Below are 15295 nucleotides of genomic sequence, written 5' to 3'. Positions count from 1 at the left end.
GGCACGAGACAGATGGAGAAAAAGTTAAGTAACCTGTTTATTATTTCAAAAGTAATTTCCGTAATTGTTAATACATTTATCCCACTGTGAGACAAGATGGTCACTGCCCCCATGGAAAAATGTTTTCGGGTGTCTTCGGAACCATGATCGTACACGGGCGTGCGCCACTTCGCCCGAAGCAAATCGACGCCCACGAATGTCTTTCTTCAGGGCTTCAAGAATTCGGAAATTGCGCGGGAAGAGATCGGCGATGTATGAAGAATGCCTAAGGAATTCTCGGCGGAACCTCAGCGGCGAAGTCGAAACAACCTTGGTAACGTGTGGGAGGGCATTATTCTGCAACAGAATGATACCATCCGTCAACATTCTTGGGCGTTTGGACTAGATGGCCGCTTCAATTTTTGGAAGAGTCATGTACGGCTGTCCGTTAATTTAAGCGCGCCATGAACTCGAAACATCTACATCCATACTCCGCAAGCCATCTGACGGTGTGTGGCGGAGGGTACCTTGAGTACCTCTATCGGTTCTCCCTCCTATTCCAGTCTCGCTCAAGACGGCACCGTTCTGTTGCAGGATAATGCCCGTCCACATGCTGCCAAGCTGTTTCGATTACGCTGCAGAAGTTTCACTGGGAAACCTTTACACATCTTCCACAGAGTCCCGATCTCTCGTCCATGCGATTTCCATATTTTTGCAGCCCTGAAGAAAGACATTCGTGGGCATCGATTTGCTTCGGGCGAAGTGGCGCACGCCAGCGTACGATCATGGTTCCGAAGACAACACGAAACATTTTTCCGTGGAGGCATTGACAGTCTTGTCTCACACTGGGATAAATGAATTGACAGTTATGGCGATTACTTTTGATATAATAAGCAGTTTACTTTCTTTTTTCTGTGTGTCTACTTTCCTTTTGGCTACCTCAGACCAGAAAAAAATGTATGTATGTGATGCCCGTTCTTTCGGACATGTGTTTGATTGGTCACTGAATCGTCCATGATGGTATTGCAAGGCTAGTCCTTTCCGACAAAGAATTTCTGAAGAGTGTTTTTAGTTCGTAGCAAAATCCCGCCTGTAATCGACGTGGTGACAGCTGAAAGATTTTACGTCTACTTAAATGGAAAACATCAGGAGGAATCGGTATAGTTTATGTTCCATAAGTTCTTAAAAGTAATTAAATTTTTGCATTGACGATTTCATGATTAACTATGGGACTTTTAATTGTTCATAATTACCTCACCTTAGTTTTGCATTCTTCCACATCTGAAAGAATATCGTAAACGACATGTTTCTTAAGTGCAACGTCCCTTCTGCAACGAAGTCCAAAGAGGCTACAGTTAATCAGCTGGGTAATAACTGGAAGTATTCTGTCTAGCTGCTACTGAAGAAACGCTTCGGTACTTGCACTGAACAGGTATATCAGGATAACTACCCGGAATCTGCCTCAGCCCGATGAGAGTAAAGTTTCAAGAACTTAAGAACTGAAACTAAGGCTGTAACTTTCGACAGGCACCTTTCAAAACATGAACATCAGTCACATTATTTCAATTTATTTCTTTTAATTTTTTTTATACGTGATAGAAACGAACTGTTTTGTTTTGTTTTAGGGCGTAAAAACAACTAGGGTCATACCAAGTGTGCTAACGCTCCCTGCATGTACCGCATTTGTCATTGTCTTAAGATATCAATTATTTGTCGATCAGGCTAGCCGAGTCTAGATACTCTTTCAGCAAACAAGTTTGCAAAATTGTTAAGGCTTTCGTGGCCACTTGTTGACAAAATGCCTATTGGCTTCTGTTTCGGGTTCTTCGGCCGACGTTCATCTAATGATTTTTCTGACGTTTTACCAGCACGAGTGGCTCGCGTTGTCAAAGCTTCACCCTCCACCGGCAATTGAGGGTGAAGATTTGACAATGCCAGCCACTCGTGCTGTTGAAACGTCAGAAAAATCATTAGATGAACGTCGGCCGAAGAACCCGAGACAGAAGCCAATAGGCAGTTTGTAAACAAGTTTGCCCTTCATAATCCTCAGAAGAATTAGTGATTAAATGACGACATGTTTCCGCGAAGGCTGTAATTTTATGTAACACTTTTATTTACTATTGGCCAATTTCAACCTCATGGTAATTATCAAGCAATTATCTATAAATAGTCATGCCTGATAATGATCATGAATTTCAGAAATTACTCAATAGCAAATGAAAGTATTACATGACGTTACAGCCCCAGCGGAGAGATGTCTTCACATAACCGGTATTTGATAGCTGTCGACCCAGTTATGTACAAAACAATTTAAAAATTACTTGATCGCTTCAGTGTGATTGATAAGCCAACGTCTTTTAGCGACGAAAGCGACTTCACGTATTTTAAGTTACTTTAAGGCGTTGAGCAACAGAATGAGCTACCCACCATCGAAAGCGTTTACTGCTTGTGTAGCATCTAAAAGGCTTAGCTTCATCACGGTTTATGTTTACGCATAGACTTTTAGTTTGTGCTACCTTTCTGAAAATGAAAAGCGTGCTCTCTTGTTAAATCACAGTTAGGAGCCATTGAAAGAACCCACAGGCTAGCTCTAAAATATTGCCAGTAATGAGAATTTTTGTGTAAATTAAACTCTGGAACAACACTTCTAGGCGGCTCAGAATATTTGCAACGCAGGAAAAAAGGCTAAAATAGCCAAAACCACTCTGCATGCGCTATCATATCGAATCTGTCGAATATAAAGCTCTGAATAGTTCAGTGTCCAGTATTCATTAAGTTACCAGTTTATCATCGAAGGTACAAGAATGTAGACTTCTGCGCTCGATGTCAACCTGATTAAAGCCCTTCTGGTGAAACAGAGCATTTTGTTGCAAGGTAAGGGCCCGTGTTGATACCAAATTGCAACGTCCTATTCCAGGTGAAAGAAATTATAAATCTCCAGGAGGTATCGGTTTCTCCCGTCCTACCTACTATTTATTCCAATGTAAAAGAGGCAACAACAGTACAAGGAACAGCCGGCTGCTGTGACCGAGCGGTTCTAGGCCCTTCGGTCCGGCACCACGCTGCTGCTACGGTCGCAGATTCGCATCCTGCCTCGGGCATGGATGTGTGTGATGTCCTTAGGTTAGTTAGGTATAAGTAGTTCTAAGTCTAGGGGACTGATGACCTCAGATAATTCTTAGAGCCATTTGAACCATTTTTGAAGTGCAAGGAATGAGTGTTACTACTAACACATCAACAGGTAGCCTGGGAGAGAGCTCCCTTCGGTTGTCGGTCATCATCATCATCATCATCATCATCATCATCATCATCATCATCGTAATCGGAGATATGATCGCCTTGACAACAATCTCTCTATCCATGTACATACAGATACTCCACAAGCCACTGTGGTACAACGCATTCTCTGTCAAATGTCAATCGTTTGCTTGTCTAGTATAAACAGTAGCCTTCACAGGCCACCAACCTTTACTATAGGTAAATTGCGTCTTAGGAATAAGGCGGAGGTCGTCATGTAAGTCTCACTGGGAAACTGCACTCTGATCAGAAGTTTCGGCTCCCACAGAAAGTCAATTCTAATTCATTCGAAATGACGACTTCGGATTTTTGCTGTAGGATGCAATATTTGACTGTAAAATGAAGTCAACGATTGCTAGCGATTATGACAGAGAAGTACATGATGTGTTCTGTTGACATGCAGATACGCAAGTTATTCCACAAAAGACTTCATCCTTAACTTAGACACCAGACTTGGGCGAGTGCCATCTATATGGGCTACGTCGACATCTATGCTTCGCAAGCCATTCTACTGTGTGTGTGGCGGAGGGTACTTGGGACATCAATGCCATTTGCATCTTCACTCTTGCATTAGTAAAAAGTGCTTGGGAACAACAGTTGTCTACATCTACAGCAACATCTACATTTATACTCCGCAAGCCGCCCAACGGTGTGTGGCGGAGGGCACTTTACGTGCCACTGTCATTACCTCCCTTTCCTGTTCCAGTCGCGTATGGTTCGCGGGAAGAACGACTGCCGGAAAGCCTCCGTGCGTGCCCGAATCTCTCTAATTTTACATTCGTGATCTCCTCGGCAGGTATAAGTAGGGGGAAGCAATATATTCGATACCTCATCCAGAAACGCACCCTCTCGAAACCTGGACAGCAAGCTACACCGCGATGCAGAGCGCCTCTCTTGCAGAGTCTGCCACTTGAGTTTGCTAAACATCTCCATAACGCTATCACCCTTACCAAATAACCCTATGACGAAACGCGCCGCTCTTCTTTGGATCTTCTCTATCTCCTCCGTCAACCCGACCTGGTACGGATCCCACACTGATGAGCAATACTCAAGTATAGGTCGAACGAGTATTTTGTAAGCCACGTCCTTGTTGGTGGACTACATTTTCTAAGGACCCTCCCAATCTCAACCTGTCACCCGCCTTACCAACAATTAATTTTATATGATCATTCCACTTCAAATCGTTCCGCACGCATACTCCCAGATATTTTACAGAAGTAACTGCTACCAGTGTTTGTTCCGCTGTCATATAATCATACAATAAAGGATCCTTCTTTCTATGTATTCGCGATACATTACATTTGTCTGTGTTCAGGGTCAGTTGCCACTCCCTGCACCAAGTGCCTATCTGCTGAAGATCTTCCTGCATTTCGCTGCAATTTTCTAATGCTGCAACTTCTCTGTGCACTACAGCATCATCCGCGAAAAGCCGCGTGGAACTTCTGACACTATCTACTAGGTCATTTATATATATTGTGAAAAGCAATGGTCCCATAACACTCTCCTGTGGCACGCCAGAGGTTACTTTAACGTCTGTAGATGTCTCTCCATTGAGAACAACATGCTGTGTTCTGTTTGCTAAAAACTCTTCAATCCAGCCACACAGCTGGTCTGATATTCCGTAGGCTCTTACTTTGTTTATCAGGCAACAGTGCGGAACTGTATCGAACGCCTTCCGGCAGTCAAGGAAAATGGCATCTACCTGGGAGCCTGTATATAATATTTTCTGGGTCTCATGAACAAATAAAGCGAGTTGGGTCTCACATGATCGCTGTTTCCGGAATCCATGATGATTCCTACAGAGTAGATTCTGGGTTTCCAGAAACGACATGATACGCGAGCAAAAGACATGTTCTAAAATTCTACAACAGATCGATGTCAGAGATACAGGCCTATAGTTTTGCGCATCTGCTCGACGACCCTTCTTGAAAACTGGAACTACCTGTGCTCTTTTCCAATCATTTGGAACCTTCCGTTCCTCTAGAGACTTGCGGTACACGGCTGTTAGAAGGGGGGCAAGTTCTTTCGCGTACTCTGTGTCGGCAAGCCTTCCACATCAAGCCTTCCGTATCGACTTTAATTTCTTTGTTTTCTCGTCGGTCGTTTCGCGAGACGTGTGTGCGAGGAAGCAATACGATACGCTACTCTTCTTGGAATGTATGTTCTCGGAATGTGAACAATAAACCTCTCTTGTAGCGTCTGCCGCTGAAGTTTATTGAACATATTCGTAACGCTCTCGTGCTTAACTGATGATCCCATGCCAAAATGTGTTGTTTGATCTTCTCTCTCTCTCTCTCTCTCTCTCTCTCTCTCTCTCTCTCTCTCTCTCTCCCTCCTGTATTAATCCGGCTTAATAAGGTCCAAAATTGATGAGAAGTACTAATAAAAATTGGGGGCCAGTGTTTTGTAACCCACTTTCTTCCTGGACTTATTACAATTACTAGTAGTTTCTTCTAGCGAATCTCAGTATAGTGGCTGCTTTCCATGTAACTAGTTTTTGACACATTTTTATTAGCTCGCTTTCTTATCTATCTGTTCGGTACAAGTTTTGCAATTGATTTCAAGCTAATCTCTCTACGACTAGAAACTTTGAGCATAGCTCAGAACAGGATGACAATGCAATATGAACTCGCTTTCTTGTCTGTTGTGTGGCGGAGGGTACTTTTTGCACACTGCTGTATCCCCTTTAAAATTGTCCCAGTAGCGAATGTTTCGCGGTAAGAGCGATTGCCGGTAAGCCTCTGCATGGGCTCATTTTTTTCTAACTTATACTTTCATGGTCCTTCCGCAAGATGTACGCAGGAGGTATCGGTTCAGGTGAAGAGTAACAAATAAATCTGAAACTTTGCCACATTCTTTGTTGCAGTTCCATCAAAATATGTGAAATCGATTGGAAAATTAAAAAATCTCTCTCTCTCTCTCTCTCTCTCTCTCTCTCTCTCTCTCTCTCTCTCTCTCTCTCTCTCTCTCTCACACACACACACACACACACACACACAAAATAGACCAAAAAGCAGAAAATAATTATTTAAATAAAAGAACTTTTTAATGTTACCCGTTTTTAAAACGAACTAAAAAGAATAAAATTATTTCCTCTCTCAGCGTACAGATTCCCAACGCCATACATAGTCTGAAAAGTTTTGCTTGTGAATTTTTAATACATAGCTGCCAATACTTGTGAGTCTTGAAAAGAAAAACGTGGGAGCAGGCAGTAAATAATAGTAAGAAGCAATGACAATAGTTGTCGTTGAGGAAAGTCATAGAACAGTTCGTATCATTCGCAGTATAATAAAATTGTTAGTGACTTAGGTGAACTATCCACGCATTAGTTATCTACTGCACGCGCCCCAAGTTTTTCGTTTTATTGTCATAGCTCTTAGAAGTTCACAAGCACAAATTTTCAAGACTATCTACCACAGCGCTATGGATTCGTCATGACGAAGAAATTATTTGACCGCTGCACATTCATCTGCCTATAGATCATGGGACAGTCTTGTTGATGTGCTGGCGCTGTTCAACCTTAGGCAGGAGAGAAGGTTCGGTATAGCAGATATCGATTTTTTGTGACGATGATATACCCATGATCATCTGGTATCATAGACAAGGCTGAACACAGTATAATGTAATATCGGAATCGACTGCAAATAGTCCTGAGACACACAAATTCAGCTACTTCATGAAGATATAGCAAGAGCTATAGTCCCGTGAGGTACTGAGAAGTGGATGTACGGAGATAGAACAATGTCGTCATCAAAAATAATCTATAGTGCAGCGGTTTCAGGAGGATTAAGAAAAATAGGAGGGCAAAGGAAATTCTAAATAAGAAATACGAGACCATCTTTTCGAACCTCAAATATTTCATTTCATTATCACTGATACAACTAATGTATTGCAACTACTCGCATAACAAATTTTAGGGAGTTGGAGAAACCAGTGATTGCGGTCTGCAAGATAACCATGGGTAGAGTATTTAGAATTACACTAAGAAAGGTTCGATGACTTCCACTGACATGCGCTGGGAAGAAAAAAAATCAAGTCGAGGCTTTACAAGCTGCGATTGTGAACTGTTATCGCCCAGTAACAATACACACTGTGAAAGTACCGCACCATTTACATGGCGGTGTCAGACGAAGTGCTATTTTCGAGTGCTCTTGCATCTGACTAACAGCAAAAAGTACTTTTCTCTATCGAACGGTGATTGCATAATGCCAGGGGAAGTGGGAATTTGAGTATTACGTAATTTCGAATGAAATTACCGCAACGAATCTGATACTAAATGAGGTGTTTGTCACGACCCGTCAGTTCAGTGCTAAATGGATTAATCGTGTACGTTGGTTATTGTTATACTACTAGGTACGTTTGACCTCGATTTATTTATGTTTGCCGCTCTTCAGATGAGATCTTTTCCTCTATTTACACAAATGCGTTGATAAGCAATCTTACGCTTTTGTTATCCGTACCAATAAGTATTATCACAGCACGGTCGTTGATTGGTTATGACGGTTGGCTTTACAGGTGGTCGAAAAATTTCTAAATGAACATTTTGTTACTAACTAACAACTTAATAATTCAATGGGAATAAATTTTGAAGACCATCACAATTACAGTAATTGACACTTGTTGCCTAAATTATCATCATCATCCTCATCCTACTGTTCATGAGCCTCTTTCACTTCTTTCTTTCCATGTACAACCTGTCACGGACACCATCATCCATTGTCCTTCCTCTGGTAGTGAGGTGATCCTTAACCATATCTACTGGACATTTTTTCCCTCTCTCTTTCCGAATATATTTGGGCTGTTTTTGTAGGTCCCATGTTCATGCATACCCGTATCTCCGTAGTCTGGATGTGTTCATTGTCTAAAAGGACGTCTTGATTTCAGCTTTCTTCCTTACCTCCTCTTCCATAACTTACCTATCTTCGTCTCCTGGATGGTGGATATAAGGGATTTCATTTCTGATGACTCTCGCTTTGTGAGGGTGTATGCTTTGATACCATAGTTCAATATTTGTATGAAGTAGCTGTGATTCACCACTGATTTTGCTTTATCGGGTATCATGTCGTCCCATAAACCCTTTCTCACTCTGTTATTAATCTTCAGCTAATTAATTAATCTCGTGAAAATTATAGTAGTTGCAGATTTGCTGATAATGCAGATCTTTAACAAATTAATGAATCAGTTCGGCTTTACAAATGGAAACGCGTTCGGTAAATATGCCTCATAATGTGGGTGTAACTTTGGATGTTTGCCTCTACTGGGTAGAAAACAACGTTGACATGTGCTCGAAGACTTCCTCCTGTCTGTGTGTCCTCCAAAAATTTCGTAAGTTATTTCTACAGTATGCGAAACAAACTTTTGTAGCCACTCCTTCTGCCAAACCTTCATTATTGCTATGAAATGTAATGTGGCGTGGCTGGAGTAGACGGTTAGAAATAACAATGAACAGTTGCTACGCATTACGTCTTCAGCATTCGTCTGTTTGATCATAACAGTGCCTCGTACGTACAATTGGAATTGTTGCGACCGGAAGAATTTTGTGATATTACACACTACGTCTACTTCGTTGTATATACACCGCGTTCACATACATTAACTCCTCATAACCGCAACACACGATACTCTAGTATCTTGCTTCTAAACCTGATTGTACTCGTCCATACAACAGTATCATTTTCAAATTCCTTCACAATTGCTGTTGTCTCTCTTTGGAGCAAGGTGTCCTGCAATACCCTGTCGAACTTGAATGCGAAGCATTTGCGTTTATCATCATAATAACGCCCCCTCCACTAAAAGTTCACTTAATGATCCTTTTCGTCTAACAGTGAGGCAGACGCTCACTACGTCTTCTTCCAAACACGCTGCATAATCTTCTTTATCAGTCATTCACTTTTTAAACTATTTTCCCTTTCTTGTGCGGTACGTGTTCTCCACTGCATCCACAACCCCTTTATTTCTCCTCCACCAGTTTCTTGCCACATGTCCATTGCTGCTACGGCCCACACACTACATTTACGAACTGCAAATTAAACCTTATCCTACTCTTTATAGAGTTTTCTGCCACTACTATGCTTAATCACTAGATTATGTACAAAAGACTACTGTAACGCTATTTTGAGACGTGACGAATCTACTTCTAAAACAAGAAATCCCTGGTTAGATGTAAGAGAGTGCCTTATAACACTGATCTTGCGACCATAAGTGAATCCATGGTGAAATAAAGTATTAGTTTTTCGTGGTTTATAATTCGCATAATTTCTTAACGCACTAGCGAAATTTACATTAGTGGCAAAGAAGTAAAGGAAGGTTTGAAAATCTCAATAGCAGGTTGCCATATACAATATGGTTTCAAGTGAAACGAATATGGCATTTATGTGAAAATTTAGTGGAAAACAACAGAAAGTTCGTGCGCTTAAAAATAAACCCAGAAAAATGAAGGATACGTGACGCTGAGACATGAGACAGTAACATCAGAGAAACGATTTGCGGAAATATGAACGAAGTAAGATTATGTATTCTGTATGGGACTGACTGCTTAAAATGTGAAAAATTCGGTATGTGTTACGCGATGTCAGTTAGAACCACTGCCTCGAGCAGAAAGTGAGCACCATTCGGCAAAATTTTTGTCATTAGAGTTATTCCTTCTAATCGCCCGCTGCTTCGATCGCAAAGACTGTGTGGCCTGGACAAATTTTTATTGTTTGTCATTAATAGAATTTTTATACTGTTCAGAAAGTGGAATATGTTAGAAACTTTTCAGGCTAATTACGGCCAAAAAAGCACGGTCTTTTCCGAATGTACTTCTGATTAGAAAGCTATTCTGGTAGCTGGAGTCGGAGATGTCTGTTAATCCGGCCGGTTGAGTTCTTGTGGTGATATTTCCACAGAAGCTTTGATCCCCTAACAAATATTTCTTTAGAAATCAAGTACCAGTTTTCACAGACGTAGCTTTTAATGCTTTAGTAGTAGTTCAATAACAGTTTATTTTTTAAAAAAGCTTTTAGCCACACTTCTACTATTTAGTGACAATTTCCAAAAATGTTGAAGCTCTATTTATTTATTTCTGATCGAGAGACCAAATAACAATTTCATAGTTCTAGCTTCAAAATTGCCTTAATAGCGACATATTTTCGAAAAACCTTTCGTCCTCTATTTCACAACCTTATCGGTGAAATTTCGAAATAATCCCTTCTTAAACGAAGTCTACAATATGAGACACTATTTCAGGTTTCTGTCCCTAAGGTTTTGGGCTGGATGATAATGAGTCAGTCAGGCAGGACATTTCCTTTTATTTATAGAAAGATAATGGCTGCTGATTTGAGGCTTTACTGTAGCTTACAGCAATATCAGAATTTGAGGTGAAGGCAATAATTGTTCTTTTGGAATTTCAGGTAGGCAGCCCATCTGAAATGCAGCCAATTAACCGAATTTGAATATAATGTTGTCACCATAATTGTAATATTACCGAACTTCCGTGCTGGAGAAGTAATGATTATTAGCATGCTACATTGTTCTCCCAGCCGTGCACTCGCGTCTAAAATTAATTAGGTTCAAATGTTCGTATTTTTATCTCGATCAGGCCATGGTTAGTCTAGTGTTCCGTGTCCGCTGATTGGGATGTCAGCCCTCGTATGACCGCCGACGTGACAGCCCAGCCCAAGTTGCGTGATACTCATTAGTTTTATCGCGGCCGTGGCTTGATGCTCTGACAGCATCTCTGAGGTCGTGCAGAAACTGGGCTTTCCAACTGACATCCAGCCAAAGATGTAATGTGAGTACTTACATTTGTGGGAAAACAATGCTAGAACCGAAGTCCACTCTCGTGGGCAACAACGAGTTCATACCAAGGCTGTTGCCAGCTATCGAGGAGCATAACAGCGGATGAAGGGTCCCAAATGTAACAAATTACGTACAAGCTCAGTGTTTGAGAAGAACTTGTAGCAGTCTCATTTCTAAGAATCACGTAAGACACAGCCCTACGCGCGTACTTGGGTTAAACGTGACAGCGCTGAAAGATCAGCAGGAACACAGGAACACCGCCATTTTATGCGCGGGGAAAAAAAAATCGCAGAGCACACCTTCACTAAACGTGATTTTATTGGAGGGGCTAGCTAGGAGCGTGTTGTTTCTACACGGGAACCAGTTCACATAAATGGTTCAAATGGCTCTGAGCACTATGGGACCTAACCTCTGAGGTCTTCAGTCCCCTGGAACTTAGAACTACTTACACCTAACTAACCTAAGGACATCACACATATCCATGCCCGAGGCAGGATTCAAACCTGCGACCGTAGCGGTCGCGCGGTTCCAGACTAAAGCGCCTAGAACCGCTCGGCCACTCCGGCCGGCGAACGAGTTCACCCATTCAGATTCAAATGTTGTCTGAACAACGGTCTACATTGATTTGTTTCTCGACAGACGAAATTCTCTTAGAGGATAAAGTAAAATTGAGAGTTAAAATGTGTTAGGAGAAACCAGAGTTCGAACCTTTTGGGGTGTGCCATTCACCCGCTAAAAGTCATGATGTGGTAATCTTAAGACTGGGGTTTATAACAGACGTTATAAGTTACATGTACTAAAAGTCCAAGTTCCGTATTTTTTCCTATCTCACAATTTCAGCATTTTCTTGAACGAAACGGCGTCAAGATAAATCGCACCTGATCGAGAGCACTAGGTGACACGGTATGTTAAATTATACTTCTATCACATTGACAAGGTCGATCTAATAGGTCATCAATCGTTGTTACACTGTGATTGTCTAGCAAGGCACATGTACCACGTTGCTGTCACTACATCTAGTTTATCTCCGTTGTGTACCTGAACACTTGCCCAGACACAGCGTCAGCGTCTCTTTCGTCACAGCGTATCATTTACTGATGATATCTCTTAATAAGCGACTGAGTACCTGTGGTCATTCTTCAGAAACGACCAGTAGATAAGCCGACCAAACGAATATCCTGGCTTTTGATTGTAAGTGCCGTGCACGTATGTAGAACTACGGTGTATATGGCTGTCTGTTCTTGTTAACAGAGGAAAATACTCTGAGTTCAAGATACACTCATATTCTCCAGAGTGTTTCTATCGGATGTTTAAAATGGTCATCATACGTTGACAAAGGTTGAACCAGCAGCGCATACAGAGTAAGCTGGTCCCGTGGACGAATTAGTATTGATGATTTACTAGTTTAGGACGTGGAGTAAGAGCACACAGAGGAAAATTAAATTCTTCCCTTTTTGCTTGTTTCTTTTTGTTCTTTGCTTACTAGAGGATTTACTTTCTCTTTAAACCGCACTGGTCACTTCGGCAGTTGACCAGTGGGGTGACACTAGGGCAGTGTCGTTGTCAGTCAGTGGACGCTAGGTTTACGTTGTACACAGAACAACGTCACAACGCGGCCGACGGGAGAAATTATGCACATTGAAATTTTAGATATGATAAACAACACTGTTCCTGAAAATTTTGGTTTTGGCACTAATTTTCTTATTATTGAACTCCATTAATATTTAACCCCCGTTTCCTTGTGCCTTTGTCCCGAATCGAAGGAGCCGGCATGGTTAACTTAAGGGCTGGCTGAGCGCCTTCCTGCCGCCACGCTTGTCGTTAATCCGACGGGCAGATACGATCCGGGGTCGGCGCAACTCCCCGAATCCCGGGAGCGGCGTGCTAACACGTGCAGCTATCTGTGCAGGTTACCAGTCTATACGTATAAATAAATAAAAATATGAATTTTCGACAGTTCAATATCGTGTATCTCCGAATGTTCTTCACCGAAGGCTTTCAAATTGGCACAACGTTGTATTCCGGTATGTGTATGTAATTTCTAAAGGGAAAGTTTATTACCCAAAATGTTGAAAAGTTGTTGACCGATTTTCTTCAAATTTTTCTGCAAAATACTCTGGTCGAAAGGACGTATGCTACACATTTTTAATGTATATAATTGTAAATATAGATACAATAAAGTTACATCTTAAAAAGTATGGTACCATTCGTTTAAAATGTATGCAGGTTACTGTAATAGACGTATGGGGACACACATACACGCACTATATATATATAATCTCCTCCATTACCGGTCCTAAGTCCGGGGCCTCATCTTGCAAGTAGTGAGGAAGGAGATGGGGAAGAAGTAACAACCTCATTAAAAAAATCTTCGGATGGTAGCACCCTGTGAGGGCCCCTGCCTAGCGTTACTTGTGAAACCCCAAAATCCAGAGAAGTCTGTGTGGTAGCCATCGGTACTCTAGTCAGCGTCTGTTGGCTCTGTGAGCTCGGCTGTGACTGAATCTTCTGCAATTCAAAACTCCAGCCGAAAAGACGTGATACTCTTTGGGGTTTCACCAGAAAAACCTCAACACAAACTAATAATCATGGCATAACAACGGGAATGAATCCGCTACCCTAGGAATAATCAGAAAGACTGGATAATAGACCTGATCATCGGATTCCAGGGTATCAGGCATCACATGAAGAGAGGAATCAGAGCTTTTCAAAAACCATAAAAACTAACAGAATATTTTACATGGGAACACTCAATACGAACACACAACTGAAACCAGGTAAATTCAAACAGCTGACAATCAACGTGGATAAATTCAACATCAAAATTCTGGAAAAACAGGGAGCACAATTTTCAGATGAGGACCACTTTGACTCGGAAAACTACAGAATATACAAGGGGAAGACAGCCATAACTTTTCCAGGGAGATACCTCAAGCTCTTCGGAACACGATCTGTAGCAGACAAATCGATACTGGACACTGTAATAGATTTCACTTTAAAATAAGAAAAAAATATGAACCCTCACGATACGGCCTGGGAACAAAGCCAATTCACTAATCAATGCACACGCCCCCACTAAGAACTCCAATAAGGAAAACGCAAAGCTGATAGAAGATTTCTGGGAAGGTCTGGAAGAAAACACCAACAAAATCCCCATGAAGCACGTGAAAATGTTACTGGAAGACAATGTCCAATTAGGTAGGGAAAGAAAATTCAAAGACATAACAGGAAAATACTGACCCACAAGTGGAGAATCAAGAATGGAAAGAACCTGATAAACTTCTGCAGTAATTTCGACCTCAACATCACGTCTAAGTAATTCCATAAACCACACAAGAAACTACAAACTTGTAAATTCCCCAGCAACGACCTAGAGGGATTTCAGATGAATCACACTGTGATGTCCATGAAAAAGACCAGAGAAATTACGAATCTAAGAACAAGGATAAGATTTTTCGAATCCGATCACTACCTACTTCGAATGAAAGCGAAATTTGCACCCAGTAGACAAATCAAGAGAACCCACAGAAATTCCAGAACAGACCCAGAGAACGTACAATTAAACAAGGAAGAAATAACAGAAAAAAATGAATAAAATAGACATTAACAACTGAACAGAGCTGTCAGAAAGAATTAAGGAACCGATAAAATTGGGGCAACCATCGAGGAAAAGGAAACACCGATGGTGGAACGTCATATGTGACAGAGCCATAGAAGACAGAATACAAGCCTGGTAAAAATTTAACAGTCATAAAATATCAGAGAAACGGGAAAAATTCGGCAGGATACAGAAGATCAATTCGAAAATGAACCGTAGAGGAAAAAGAGGTTGTGAAAACAACAGAATGAAAGACGGAAAAGGACTTTAACCAAAACAACAGACTAAATTTTTGCAGAACATTCAGAGAAAATATGACAGGACACCAATCACCGTGCTTACGCTTCAAAAGACAAGACGGACACTGGAGACGAACACTTTGACGCACTACTAAACTGTGAAAAACCAATACAGATCCTACAGTTCGAGAAGTCAGAACCTAACCTCGATTTCGAGCAACCAACACACCAGGAGAGTGTGAAAATAATAAAATCACTGAACAATAACTCAGCAGTTGGAAAAGATGGACTGATTGCGGAAAACTGGAAATTAGACCACGAACACATCACACCCAAAATACACAGAATCATCTAAAACATCAGGGAACAGAAAAAGTACCAGAAGAATGAAAGTCAGAGATGA

The sequence above is a fragment of the Schistocerca cancellata genome, chromosome 1, assembly GCF_023864275.1.
Source record: "Schistocerca cancellata isolate TAMUIC-IGC-003103 chromosome 1, iqSchCanc2.1, whole genome shotgun sequence".
In the NCBI taxonomy this organism is placed as follows: Eukaryota; Metazoa; Arthropoda; class Insecta; order Orthoptera; family Acrididae; genus Schistocerca; species Schistocerca cancellata.
Note: the sequence above shows the minus strand (reverse complement) of the source record.